Genomic DNA, 13,882 nt, shown 5'->3' on the forward strand with positions numbered 1-13,882 from the left:
ACGAACTTTGATTTTCAAATTTCGGAGTAGGCCCTCAGATATCACACAACGTTATTGTTCATGTTTTTCGTATTCAAGTGGTATTCAACCGACATTCGTTACTTTACTTGTATTGTCATCGGATGTGATCAGTGCGTTTTCTCGTTTTATTGTTGCTGTTGACGTTATTTGTTACATTTGTTGAGTTAGACTTTTTATTTGTTCATTTTGTTTTATTTGGTCGTGTTTTTGTTGAGTTTTGTTTGATTAAACATAGACTCTGAGCAGCCAAGTACTTCGTCGTATAGACGACGCAACGGAAACGTCAACCTCTTAGCAAAGCCGAGAAGTGTATGGTTTTAAATACGTACAAATATGTATAAACAGAGGCCAAAAACAAATGCCAATATGAGACACCTAAGAAAGAAGAATGCGTAGAAAAAACTGCCCAAAATTTCGAGGATTTCTAGGCCTTCAATGTTTGAATATTAAAAGAGCACAAGGAAAATGAAACTGTGGTTGATCCGTGTAAACCTGGGCCTAAATTCAACTTCAGGGACAAATCAGATGACTTCAGTTTCTCGGCAATACGTCGAAACTTAAACATCAACATCTATAAAAAGTCGAAATATCTCCAAAACGGTCGCATTTTTATTAGACCTATTTTACCTTTTCTAGAATGTCCTAAGTGCCCTACATCTTAGTACATCACGGATCCGTTCATATCTTAATATTTTACCTACCTATGGTACCTACAAAATCTTTCGGTGATAACCGGTTGCGGCACATCACTATTTATGAGACGCAAAAAACAGGTAACACATAAAACGTCATTTTAGTATATCGAATTAAGAAACAGACCATATAGTAATTGATATTTGTTCTAGGCTTTGTTAAGTTATGAATAGCAAAACATATTCACCTAATTGGGCAGCTGTGATATATTTATGGAATGCAAAATAGATTGACATAGATGCATTTTATTTCTATAATAAAGTACCTATTGTATCACATCGTGACAGCGTTAGTCAATGCTCAAACACATTAAGTGCTTGCATGTTATTTAAAGTAAACTTGTAATAAAAAACAATGCAGGTATACTTCTATCCCATTGCTACACATATTATGATGTATCTTACCCGTTCGCCGAAGCGGGCTCAACATGTGAAGAAGACAAAGCTTGATGGGCTAAGCGTATTTGAACATATTGACGCCATACCTACTGAGCAAGTTCTTCATTATATACTTGTCGAATCTATCCATCCAAGTCATTTTGATCAATTTTATATATTTAGGTTTAGATTTTGTAATTCCATCGTAAGTTGACGCATAACAAAGAAATGGCAGCTTGTGTCTTTCTTATGATATGAAAAAGTCATCACAAAATATCTTGCCTAAATTTGTTTTAAGATAAAGCTGCGGCTCGTTGCTCCGTTACATTTTAATTAAATTTTACAAAACCGTTACATTAATTAATTGAGCAGTAAAAGCAAAATGTTTATGCCAGGTTGCTTGGAAATATACTCAAAATAATCAGAAATATCAGCAGTTAACAAAAGAAAGAGCACAGATTAGTACACCAAAGTATCTATCTATTTTGAATACCTACATATGTATAAGAATAGGTACCTATTAACATCATTACGCTCCATGGTATAAAATCCGATCTTTTGAATCACTAAATTGGTTTGAACGGATATCAACTCTCATGCCCCAATACCCGTCTTTACACGAGAGACTCGTCCTCGAGTAATGTAAAAAGATTTCTCGGAAAATCTATTGAATTACAGGATCTTGTTATCACGTTATATGAACTTGTTACTTGAAGAGCTGATTCTGACTTTGACGCGGGTACAGCTGCGCCGATGCCCCACCTTTATGTTCATTGGCTACGAGTATTATTTTAGGAACTTTGATTTTTATTTTTGTTATCAGTGTTTTATTTCGTATTGAGCGGAAAATAATACGATACTGAAAAGCCAATTTCTTTTATGGATGTAATAAGATTACACTTTTAGTTAGTTGCATTTATCATGCTTTGTTTTTACAAGATTGCCCAAAGAAACATATTTATAAGTTTTGTGTAGGTATACCTAGTGCCATTCACGAAGACGCGTGATTTTGCCAAAATTAGACATTAATAACATTGTAATAAGAACCACGGCACGCGTCATCGTGAATGACTCTACCTATAAGTAAGTACGTGTTTTTTTTGTTTCACTGCAAGGAGCAACGAATTGTGATAATAAGTATATTTTAACTGTATATATATAAATTATGATAAGTATATTCTGTAAATACTTAGTTATTTAAGGTGTTGCTCCATAGGTACCTATATTTTTGTAGCGGTTTCCAAGTGTAACTCACATACTTTTTTTGATCTCGACGTAACATCGTAGAACTTACTTCCCACAGCGATGATAGATACCGATCAATCCCGCGGTTTGGACCCGACGTAAAACATTATCGGAAGGTGGCGTTCCATCACGACTGGCGTTGATGAATGCAGCTATAATTTACCCCATGTCGAATTTGATCGACCCTCCATTTGCTATCTACAATAATACATTTCATTTACATATAAATCCGGTCGAATACGAGTCGGTCTCGCGCTCCGAGGGTTCCGTACAATCAAAGGTAAAAATATCCATACTTATATTTATATATAATATATTTTTATATAATATAATATATAATATTATATATTTATCTATATTATATTATATATAATATTATAAATGCGAAAGTAACTCTGTCTGTCTGTTTGTTACGTTTTCACGCCTAAACCATTGAACCGATTTTGATAAAATTTGGTACAGAGATAGAATAGACCTTGGGAAAGAACATAGGTAATTAGGCTATCTTTATCGCGAAAAAAAGAGGCTTTAAGGGGTTGAGATAGGAGATGAAAGTTTATATGGTGGAAGTTCGTCGCTGTCGAAGATAAAATTATCATGACACTTGGCATTTAGGCACTTAATAAGAAATAAGTCGATATTTGTTTGAGCTTTTTTGAAAATTCGACCTGTGAGGGGATGAAATAGGGGATGAAAGTTTATATGGAAGGTCGTCATTATCGAAGATTAATCGATGAATCTTTATTAAACTTGCCATTTCGGCACGTGAAAAGAGATAAATAGATATCAAACTGTCTACACGCTCTGTCCATTAACGCCAACTTATAGTTCTTGTATACATATTTTTGCAACTATATGTGAAGATTTATTTTTTAGCTTAATATCCTACAAATGTTAATATAACAGTTGATTTATACAAATTAGTGTACGTGTAGTATACATATTTATGAGTTCTTCAATGTGTAAATATTAATGAGCATTAGGATGATTCTAATTTTGTGCACTTAAAAATGGTTACTTCTTTTTATTAACAATACTTGTATACATATCTTTACACTTGACGTACCTACAGCCGCTCACAGACAAATTGAAAATATTTAATTTAATAACACAGTATTTAAACACAGTATTTTTATCTGTATTACTTATTATCCGAGTTTTTTTGGAGTTTATTTATGGAGATATGTATGTTATGTAGAGATATATAGAACTGTTAGTATTTATGTTATGATAGATACTTAGAAGTAAAAATATCACAATAATAATATCGTAACGCTTAATTTTTAATTTGATTTAATATTTAATGTTTATTGTTGTAGTGGCAATAGAAATACCAATTAAATTAATAGAGTTAATTAAAATAACTCTGTTTGACATCCATCGGGTACGAAACCCTAAAAATGTATGTATATTATGACATCATGATAATTAAGGGAGTCGGTGTAATGTTAAATAATTACAATGTTCTTTGAAGTTCACTTCAGAGAAGCTCCTAAAATAAGTAAGTACTGTAATTACCAAGAAGAATATGCGATAAGTAGGTAGATATGTTATTACGCAACATTCGTGAATGGGTAAACGAGCGAACTCTCTCCGTATTATGTTTGTGAAACACACGTTAATTGTCAAACAAGATAAGAAAGTCACGTTAGGAGAGTTCCTTCTCCCGTATTTACTTACAATACCTACGTTAAGGTAATTTCTGATCTTTCGAATATTTGGCTGATGAATGAGAGTTGTTTTCAGAAAACGTTCTTCTGAAAAAGGCGGTCCCTCTCGAGCGAATGTTTGTTATCTTAGATATTCCTCCGCTGAGCCTTTCTAACGAATGAGCGCTTGGTTGTGTGTCAAAGAAACGTAAATGAGACCTTTAGAATAAGCCCAGTGTCTGTCATTCGCGAGTCTAAAAGGGAGTTGGACTTTACAACTCATTGCTTTACACTCCGAGGCCTATTTTTGCATTCTAAAGCGGTAGGTAATCTTTAAGGAATGAGTGCTCCTTTTTGCTTATGCATTATTGTAGGATTAGGTATTCAAGTGTAGGTACTATAGATAGGTACATGTATAACATAGGAATTGTACAGCTGTAAGACAAAATAATCAAACTGGTTCGTTTAAAATATGAAACGATCTAAAAAAATCACATATTTTATGGGAATGAATGAACATATACGAGGAGGATCATAATATCACAGCGACGAGCAAAAGATAACGAGTCAATTATCATAATACTTTGTATATCCCTTGTTATCCCGTTGTATACAGCAAAAAAGTTTAAAATTGTATTCGATAGTTCTTAAATGTAAATCTAGGCATTAGAATGGGGTGAATATTGATAAAGTTGCGGCGGGAATATGCTGCTATGCCGTGAATCAGCCCAGCAGGGCTACCTACTACGAAACTCGAAGTTCGTGTCGTGCGGTTCCTCTAACACATATACTATTTAATACGAGAGCGAGAGGGACGGTACGATACGAACTTGGAGTTTCGTGTTTCGTAGTAGCCCTGCAGTAGCGGGAAGCCGGGGACGCAGGCAGCAGCGAGCGACGCCGCTGGCCGAACGATGAGTTACCCCCGCAATTTACCTGAATAATGAACCTCCACGACGAACATCATTCCGCAAAAATAACACAGACGGAAAATAATGTTCAATTTCCAATTAAAGAACGATGTTGCAGGCGGCCCACTGTTATGTAGGTACCTCTCTCACAATAGCCGCCAACGTATTGATATCGAATTCTACAAACTGAAAATGAAATCTTTTGTATCATGATACTTGGTAGCAGCGCATTATACAAATAAATGAGAAACTAAGATAATGCATTAACTAATTAAACATTCACGTCATTCAGTTATTAAAAACTGGCAGGAAAATCAGCATTATAATGCTAGCAGCAGGTGCAGTGAAATTTATTACCTTTTCGGTACCTACCGGGTTTCATGGGAACAAAATGTAGCACCCGGATTAAATTTATTCGGCCCACGAATTATTAATGAGCGAAAGTAAGAAATAATTAAACCATCGTTCAAAGCTATCTTATTTCTATTTCAATAGAACCGCTGCACTAATTTAGTATACAAATCATACCTACTTACTGTGTAATCTAATCTCATATCTAAAGGGTAAAGGTTTACTGCCGTGAATGTACTCGTATACTCGTATGCTCTTATGCTCTTTAAGTGTGAAACGTTGTAACGAGCATATGGGTCGTAAGTACAATCTGAGGGATAAAGTTAGCTGAGGCGACTAAAAGTAACAACCTAAACAACGGCAGTAGTACTATGTGGGCAATATTATATTCTCAGCTCGTTCCAGAAAGAGTTCCCGTGATGCGCGACGCGACGGATATAGCCCGATACGGGCCATCCTGTCTCCCTCCAAGGCCTAGATTACTCTCGCGCCCTTTGCCAGCCTCCATTTTTAACGGGACTGTGGCTCATACTCAAAGAAAATATTTTATAAATGAACCAACCTTTTTTATATTATTCGTAACTAATAATATGATAACAACCGCATACACAACAGGAAAATTATTATCTCATTTTATGCTGAATTGTAAATAACCATATATTTTTGTACAGCGTAGAATAGTGTAACTTATTAATATCCCGGGGTGCACATTTATTACGGCTTTCAGACAGTTAAATAAGCTGGCTCTGTAATTTTCTAATGATGAACTTTGCAAGTCGACACTAATGACAGGCATCGATGACACTGTGAAGTCTACTGAAACAAAGTAGTTTATTCTAGGTATAATATTATACTTCATATACCAACCAATGAATGACTCATTTTTGTTTTGCCAGGATAGAAAGGGTAAGACTCAGATGTATGTGTTATAGAAATGATACAATAAGTACCTACATTATATTAATTAATTTCGGCCTTAATAATGTCAAACCAATAGCTAAAAAAGTAGAAAAAAGCTGAGAGCTGGCAATATTGGTTCTCTAATTTTTCGCAAAAAATTGTTTCGCCGAATATTAGTTCCCAACCAACTTTTCGCAGAATTTCATTTCGCCGAATGATCACTCGCCAACTTATTAAAATGTTTAGTTTTATTTCCCAACTTCACAGTTACCAATTGTAGGTACGTTTGGTCTGTTTGTTATAAAGTCACTTTTCAAAATGCCAACTTTCGGTTAGTAGAATGTTTTGGTTGGATTAATAAGTATTCATTACGTTGTACAAAGTTTCCCAAATGTTTTATTGAATAAGGGTTTCGTTTAGTAACTATGTAATATAATAAGTAATGTGGGTAAGCGCAACATTTCCGTTGTGTTTTTGTTTGTGCACTATTACTCGTAAAGCGTTTGTGACAAACGCCCACATGAAAATGTTTGACTTTTTTATACCATACGGCAATGGTCACGGTATCAATCTTGTACCAAATGTGTGTGTGTTAGATTTCGAAAAACCGGCAATTACTGAGTCTTCGGTCAAATTTTGAAAATATTTATTTACAAGGGTGCCATTTTCAGTTCAATATTTTTTTACATTAGACTCATGTTTTGGATATTTAAAAAGAAATATTAAAAAATAAAAATACGATTGTGGCACTCGCCGGCCGCTCCTGCAGCACGCTCGCTTCGCTCGCTCGGCTTCGTGCGCTGTTTGCTCACCGTTAACCTAACACGCTCCTCCTCGCTTCGCTGTCGCCGCACCTAACTGGACTTGGCCACACATTAGATTTCTGTTGCTATACTTTTTTTCGTTTTTTTTTTTTAATTAAAAATAATTCCTATATTTCCAGAACAATACAGGTCCAACTAAAAAAAAGGTATATTAGGTACAATAAAATGAAATAAGCTAAAACTATAATAAATCTAAAAATGGACCCTACGGCATGGTACCAAAGATGCTGGCAGCATTTCCCCGCTGGATCGCAACACTGATGCGTTGAGCGAGGAAACTGCCAGCTGTTCGGTCTCCTGTGGTATCTCTGAGTCTCTTTGATAGATCTATGAAGAGACTCAGACCGCTATACTTATTACAAAACTCTATTTGTTATTAATATTGCCAATTGAAAAAATGGTGCGTAACTCATACTTAATTTAAGTTGGCTTATGTATGAAAAGGCAACTGTTACACTGACAAAACGTTATTCGTTTAATAGTTGTTTGACCTAGTTAAAGATTTGATAAATGATAAGTTTTCCAAACGTTTTGAGCCATTATGATATTCTGCTATATAATAATTCGACCAAATGACACGTTGCCATACAAAAATTTGGTAATAGTTAGTTGTCAAAGTGAATCTTCGGCGAAACGTTGGTTGGCAAGTGATATTCGGCCAAACAAATTATTACGATTACGAAGAACACAGGCAATATTATAGGCCGCTCTATCTAATAGAAAAATTACCGTCGTTTGGATGTCGTAAAAGGGTGGATATTTAGTATCGCTAGTACTTACTTTAACCGACCACTACGAGCTTGATCTGATAAGCGATAGCGGCTGCGCGCACACTAACGAAAAAAAAATTAAGTAAGTCACGTATGTACCAAACCAAACTTCGTCAGTTAATACTACTAAATACATCTTTGGTATTTTTTCCAAATAATCATTCAAAACAAAATATTAAATATTCGGAGAAAATGAAATGTAATCCTTGCCAAAGCATCGATCCAGAGGAAATACCAATTTCACAGGGCACTCGTTCGCTGTAGGTAAAGCTGCAGAATTCTAGACTTCAGCAAAATAAGATGTAGGTATGTAGTTTGACGGAACTCAATGGAGTTATCCAACAACAGTAGCGAGCGTTACCGGTTAGCTAATTTTCCCGCGGCTAAAACTTAGCAGGTACCTAGCAATCCACTAACAAACTCGCTTAATTTTCTTTAGGCATTGTCCAAACTTTTATTAACTGAGATTAAACGGGTTCGCATCAAATTAAGTTTTATTTCTGTATCAAGTTTCATTCTGAAATTATGTCAAGAAGATAAAAGGTCAACGTGTCTCACGAGTCAATAAGCATTAGTTCCCCTTTGAAACCTATTTTATAAGGTACCTATGTACATAGGTCTAAAAATACTCTTTATTTATAGCTTGGACAGACAGATAGCCTTTGGACCTTTAGAATACATGTAGGTACATATATTTTAAGATACATAGGACACAAATATTGTGCGACGTTGATGGGTTGCCTCTCGACTCTTATTAATCAATTTTCGGTTATTATTTAGCTGTGTTATTTAGCATAGTATTGAAGCATAGACAAAGAGTCCTGTGGGATTAAAATTCTAACAAATTAATTAACGTAGCGTTCATTATCTAATGGGAATTTTGTAAAATCTGCCCCACACTTTGTCTAAATTATAAAGTGAATCTATACGCAAATTTACAGATTTCTAGATTCAAGGGGTTGGAAGTTCATGCTTGGAGCAGTCAATTAGTTCGTTTTAGTTCATTGAGAGGAACATCATAAGGTAAAGCCTAATTCAGACAATATATTTATTCGCCTAGAAAGGCCTTTTTTATATTTTTTACGTTAAGATTCACGAGTAAAGGAAAATTTTAAAAATAATCCAAATGCTTGTTATTAACTTGCTTTGTTGAATGTCAAGTTTACCAAATTATTGTGGGTTTAGCTGATATGCGGGTACGAAATAAGAAGTTCAGCGTCACAGTTCCAACGAGCACAAAAAGGGAGATAAAACATTAGAACAACACTAAGACGACTAGTCAAATAAAAACTAGTCCAGTCCCTCGTATGCATCAATCTTTACAATTTACTTAGTGGACGTGAAGCATACCCGTAGCATAAAGACACTGAACAAACATGATGATACTTAACATTCTCGTACAATGGACCACTGGCGGTAAGTTAGATGAGATCCATTGTGAGCTCAGGTTTGTCTTCATTTCTTGCGAGCCAACGAGACGAGTGAAGATGTTGCAGTGCGTTCAATTGTGCTTTTTAATCTCTTTGGTTTATAGTCAATATATTATTTAAAGCAAAATAACTGTGTAGGAACGTACTACTAGCAAAATTTATTTTGATATGAAAATTATCTGATAAAGTTTTGAAATTGGTTCAATATGATTTTTTTTTACATAGAAATAGGTGTATGGGCTTAGGATATTAGAATTTTATCAGAGAGTCTTGAAACAGGCCTATACTGTAGTAAATAATTACTCACACTCTTATATCATGTGGTGTAGTCACCTGTAATAATATCGGTACGATAAAACTCCCGCAAACTAAAATATCAAATAAATTATTATATTCATAACCACTTACGATAATACAATTACCTACACGGATTAAAGGGGAACGCTCCTTTCGAACGGTTATACGAAGAAAATTGCGTTAGATATTTTTGTCTATTATATCATATCGGATATTATGGCAGCGACTATACTAGGAAGTATCTATCTTATTCAAATAATGTTGCACATAAACATAATGTGGCCTAAAACTAGTAAAGATGTGATACCTATATCCACTAGAGCCAGACGACGTTGAAGAAAACACAATTTTATTGCAAAAAACTTCACACACATACTCGTATTGTGTGGCGATACAGAACTTCATTGAGCGAGCCCAATGCACATTAATGCACAATGCACATTGCAGATGCTAAACCATCCTAATCGTCATCCTAAAAGTCTCAAAAATATTGTTCGTTATATATATCTTCGAGTCCTCTCAACTTTTTACCTCATCGCTAGTGTCGATTTGCAGAAGGTTCTCGAGTTATATACGCATGTCACTCCTGTGATAGGCAAGAAAGGCAAGTAAGATTGTATTAAAACTCTAAGATGTTTCCGTCAAATCATGTTAGTCATTCGCAGCGTTGGTCCACTTTCTTTGAGGATAGAACTGAAGTTACGCTTTGTTTATTTCCTTGCTTGATATCTGAAGCTTAATTAAGGGCGCTTTATCGTTTCCAATGGCGTTTCCAATTTTGGAGAAACGATAGTAAAGTAACTAAGTAAATATAAACTCGAATAATGCCAGAAAATAAGTTGTACCTAATATTTAGGTAATTAGTAGGGTAGGTTGGTTTGGTAGATGGTTTGGTGTTTGGTAGGTTGGTTGGTTGGTACTTGTAGGTAATTGGTGATTTATAAATTCAGGCGTTACCGGTAAGACCATATGAAAACATAGAAATACCTAGTATAGTCTGTGTCAGTCTGCAATCTCAGTGTAGATTGGAGTAGCGAAGCATACTCTGATTAAGGAGGGCCAGGTGTTTGGATAGGAATGTCGATGCTATGCATCCAGTGTTTGAATGTATATTTTTATGTATTTCCGGTGTCAATGTCTACTTTTTTTTTTAACTTACAGGAACATCTTTTTAGTTTACGCGCCGTTTCTTTCTTCATTCAAGATCTCCTGTATCATACATATTCATTTCAAGTATAATTTAGTCGTGTAATCAACAACAAGGACAAGTAACATCCAAGTTAGCTTCTATATCCTGTGTTAAAACACATGAAGATTATGTAGGTACCTAAATAGTACTCTCAGGAGCCGTGGGAGCGATGAAGCGGTGAACTGCATAATGATTTGCAAATCCTCTCTCATTAGGATAAGCATGGCGGCGACGTACACATACATCGGTTATGAACAAAGGATTTAGATCCAACGCTAATTAAAACATTGTTATAATTTACATTAGGTATGGCGTAATTTGCGTGTTCTTATTTTTGACGTTGTCTTATATTTGAACAGTCATATTAACCAATTGAAATATAGACATTTGACTTCACCAGTAAAAGTGATGATTTTTTTAATAATAATATACTTAATAAATATGTGAAAAGTTAATCATATTAATAATGTGCTGCTAATACACGGCAAAACAAAAATTTAAATGCGGGGGGAGGGTGTTCTCAAGTCAATTTTGACTTCAGTTTTAAAAAGTAAGTAGGTACATCATTTCAGACTAATTTAAAGAGGTTTCAATTCAGCAAACGTTTTATTTACATCTTTAAAACTAAGCTATAACCCACTTTTACACTATAAATTTTTTTCACGCATCATGAAACTTCGTTATTTTTATATTTTTAATTATAATTTTAGTAAATATTTTTTAGCATGTTGGAATAATTAGCTTAGCGTTGTCTATGGTAGACGAACAAATCTTAATTTGATTGCTTAATAACGACATCTATTGTCCGGGTGAGCGGCTTGTTTCCAATGGGGTGCTGAAAGTTTCTCGATGAGGGCTACAGCATATGGTAGACGACTCGAAAAAAGTGACAATCAGGGGGCTACTACGCAGTTCGAAAATAGAAGTTCTTATCGATTTGCTGACGCAATTATCATTTAATACGACAGTGAGAGGGACGGTACGATACGAACTTCGATTTTCGAATTTTGTTGTAGCCCCTTGTATTGGCGGGTAGCCATTATTTTATTCCGTTGTTTTTTTTGCGTGTTTCTTTTGCCGAGCTGTGAAGTGTTTAGACACAAAATAATTTCATTTTTTGCATTTTTTCCTCGCAATGTGATAAAAATCATTGTGTGTATCACTGGCCGTAAGGGGATTACAAACTGTCATTAAAAGCCTATTAAAAAAAAATAGCCACATTTTTTACGAAACGAAGCATAAAAATAAGAGTGGTAAAATGAGCGCTTGTCCATTAAACCTGCTGAAACCGATAGTTTAAACAATAAGTTTGTATACTTATCCACTATTTTACTTGCAAAAAAAAAATGTAATGAAGTTGAATTTGTTTCCTTTAATACGTCAAGAATAATTACTACATAAATAATTATTCAAAACAAAATAGTTTTAGTAGTTTAACACACCAGTTAAACTCATGTTATAATGCGTTCTTCATATCATACGATCACGACAGGGGTTTAGTGCATTAGTAGGGGAGAGCACTTTATCGAGCATGTCGTTATGCTCCTATAAGCATCGGATAGACGGGTCCTATCGACTGACTTACCAGGCACTTGTTTCCATCACTTGCATTTCGAATTTACGAAGCTGTCGATAATTTTCGTGATTTGTCTGATCTGGCCATTGCCATTTGTATATAATCGGATTTTTATTCGTGTAAAAGGTAACAAGAAAAAATGGTGACAGTAAGTACAGAAGGATTTTTATTATTATTATTGTTAGCCTATTCTGTCCCACTGCTGAGCAAAGGCCTCCCCCCAATACTTCCACTGCTCTCTGTCCCCTGCATACAGAAGGATTACTAATGGTTTTTGGTAAAGCAGAAGTACGAGTACTAGAGCTAAAAAAAGTGTATGTTAGTACTAAATTAAAATTATAAAATCTATACACACGCACGGACGCACGCACGGACGCACGCAAGCACGCACGCGCGCACGCACGCACGCACGCACGCACGCACGCACACGATTTACCTAATATAATAAGGTTCAAGAGGTAACATCTCTGTGACAGAGGGACGGATAAACGCGGAGCCTTAGTCTCATTTCATTAGCATTACAGACAATATATAATAGAATCAATTCAAATTTTATAAATTAAATTCGGGTTTTGTTCCGCGTACCTTGACTTTAGAGAAGCTCGATATTTCGGCACAGTTGCTCGTCATCATGATAATGATCGTCTCGTGATCACGGCGCATGCAACTGTGCCGAAATATCGAGTTTCTCTAAAACGAAGGTACGCGGAACAAAACCCTATTTTATTCATAAAATTAGTAATGATCGCGATAGTCTAAAATAGAATCAATTAAAGTCTGTAAACATTGATTACAAGCAAGGTACGCACAAAATGTTCGTAGAAAAGCAAATAGGTACTTTACAAAGAGAGTCGCTCCGTGCCGCAGGCGTTGCTTCATAAAGGGCTAAGGTTCTCCCTCCATCCAGTTTCTCCGACCTCGAGTTCCACATTTTCACAACATTAGCTCCCAAACCCGTCATGCGAAGCCTAAACGAACAGAACTTTCACAACTTTAAATACTTTACAGTTCATAGGTTTCAAGTTTTCAACAGTTTCCGTTTGAATACCGCTCATTCATAAAATAAAAGAGTCAGTGTAAATGTAAGTTTCTCTAATTTGCAGCTTAGCTAAGAGTCTCAAGTCGATTGCTCTCGCGATGAGTGCCTGTTTCTTTAATAACGCGGATGAGAGTCAGCTATGGCGACGTAGCGCGGCGGCGTCGGGTGTCGGCGGGAAAGCATTTCTGTGTCACTCGCTCCGCCGAGAATGCTATGTCCCATATTTTCAATGGAAACAGTTTGCCGTTGTAGATGTATATTTTGTGGACCAAGTGATAAATCTGTAATTTTTCATAATGCCCATGTATTATGAAAAATGACCAATATGAAGATAGCCATGTATTGTGTACGGAATCTTCCAAGTTTAGGTATGTTTTATACGCTGCTATTTACTCGTAAACTACTAATAATTCTCAAGCAATCTTAGCTGCTATAATTTTCCTTGGAAATTTGATATATTTACTACCGTTCTGATTTTTTTTAATTTTTCCATCCAACAGTTTCTATTTTAGAGGGGGGGGGGGGAACGCTCAAATTTAATGGATATTTGCACCTTAAAGTTGTATATTTTGCAAAAAGACCACTGAATAGAAAAATCGTCTTAGCAACC

This window comes from Choristoneura fumiferana, chromosome 6 (assembly GCF_025370935.1).
Source record: "Choristoneura fumiferana chromosome 6, NRCan_CFum_1, whole genome shotgun sequence".
In the NCBI taxonomy this organism is placed as follows: Eukaryota; Metazoa; Arthropoda; class Insecta; order Lepidoptera; family Tortricidae; genus Choristoneura; species Choristoneura fumiferana.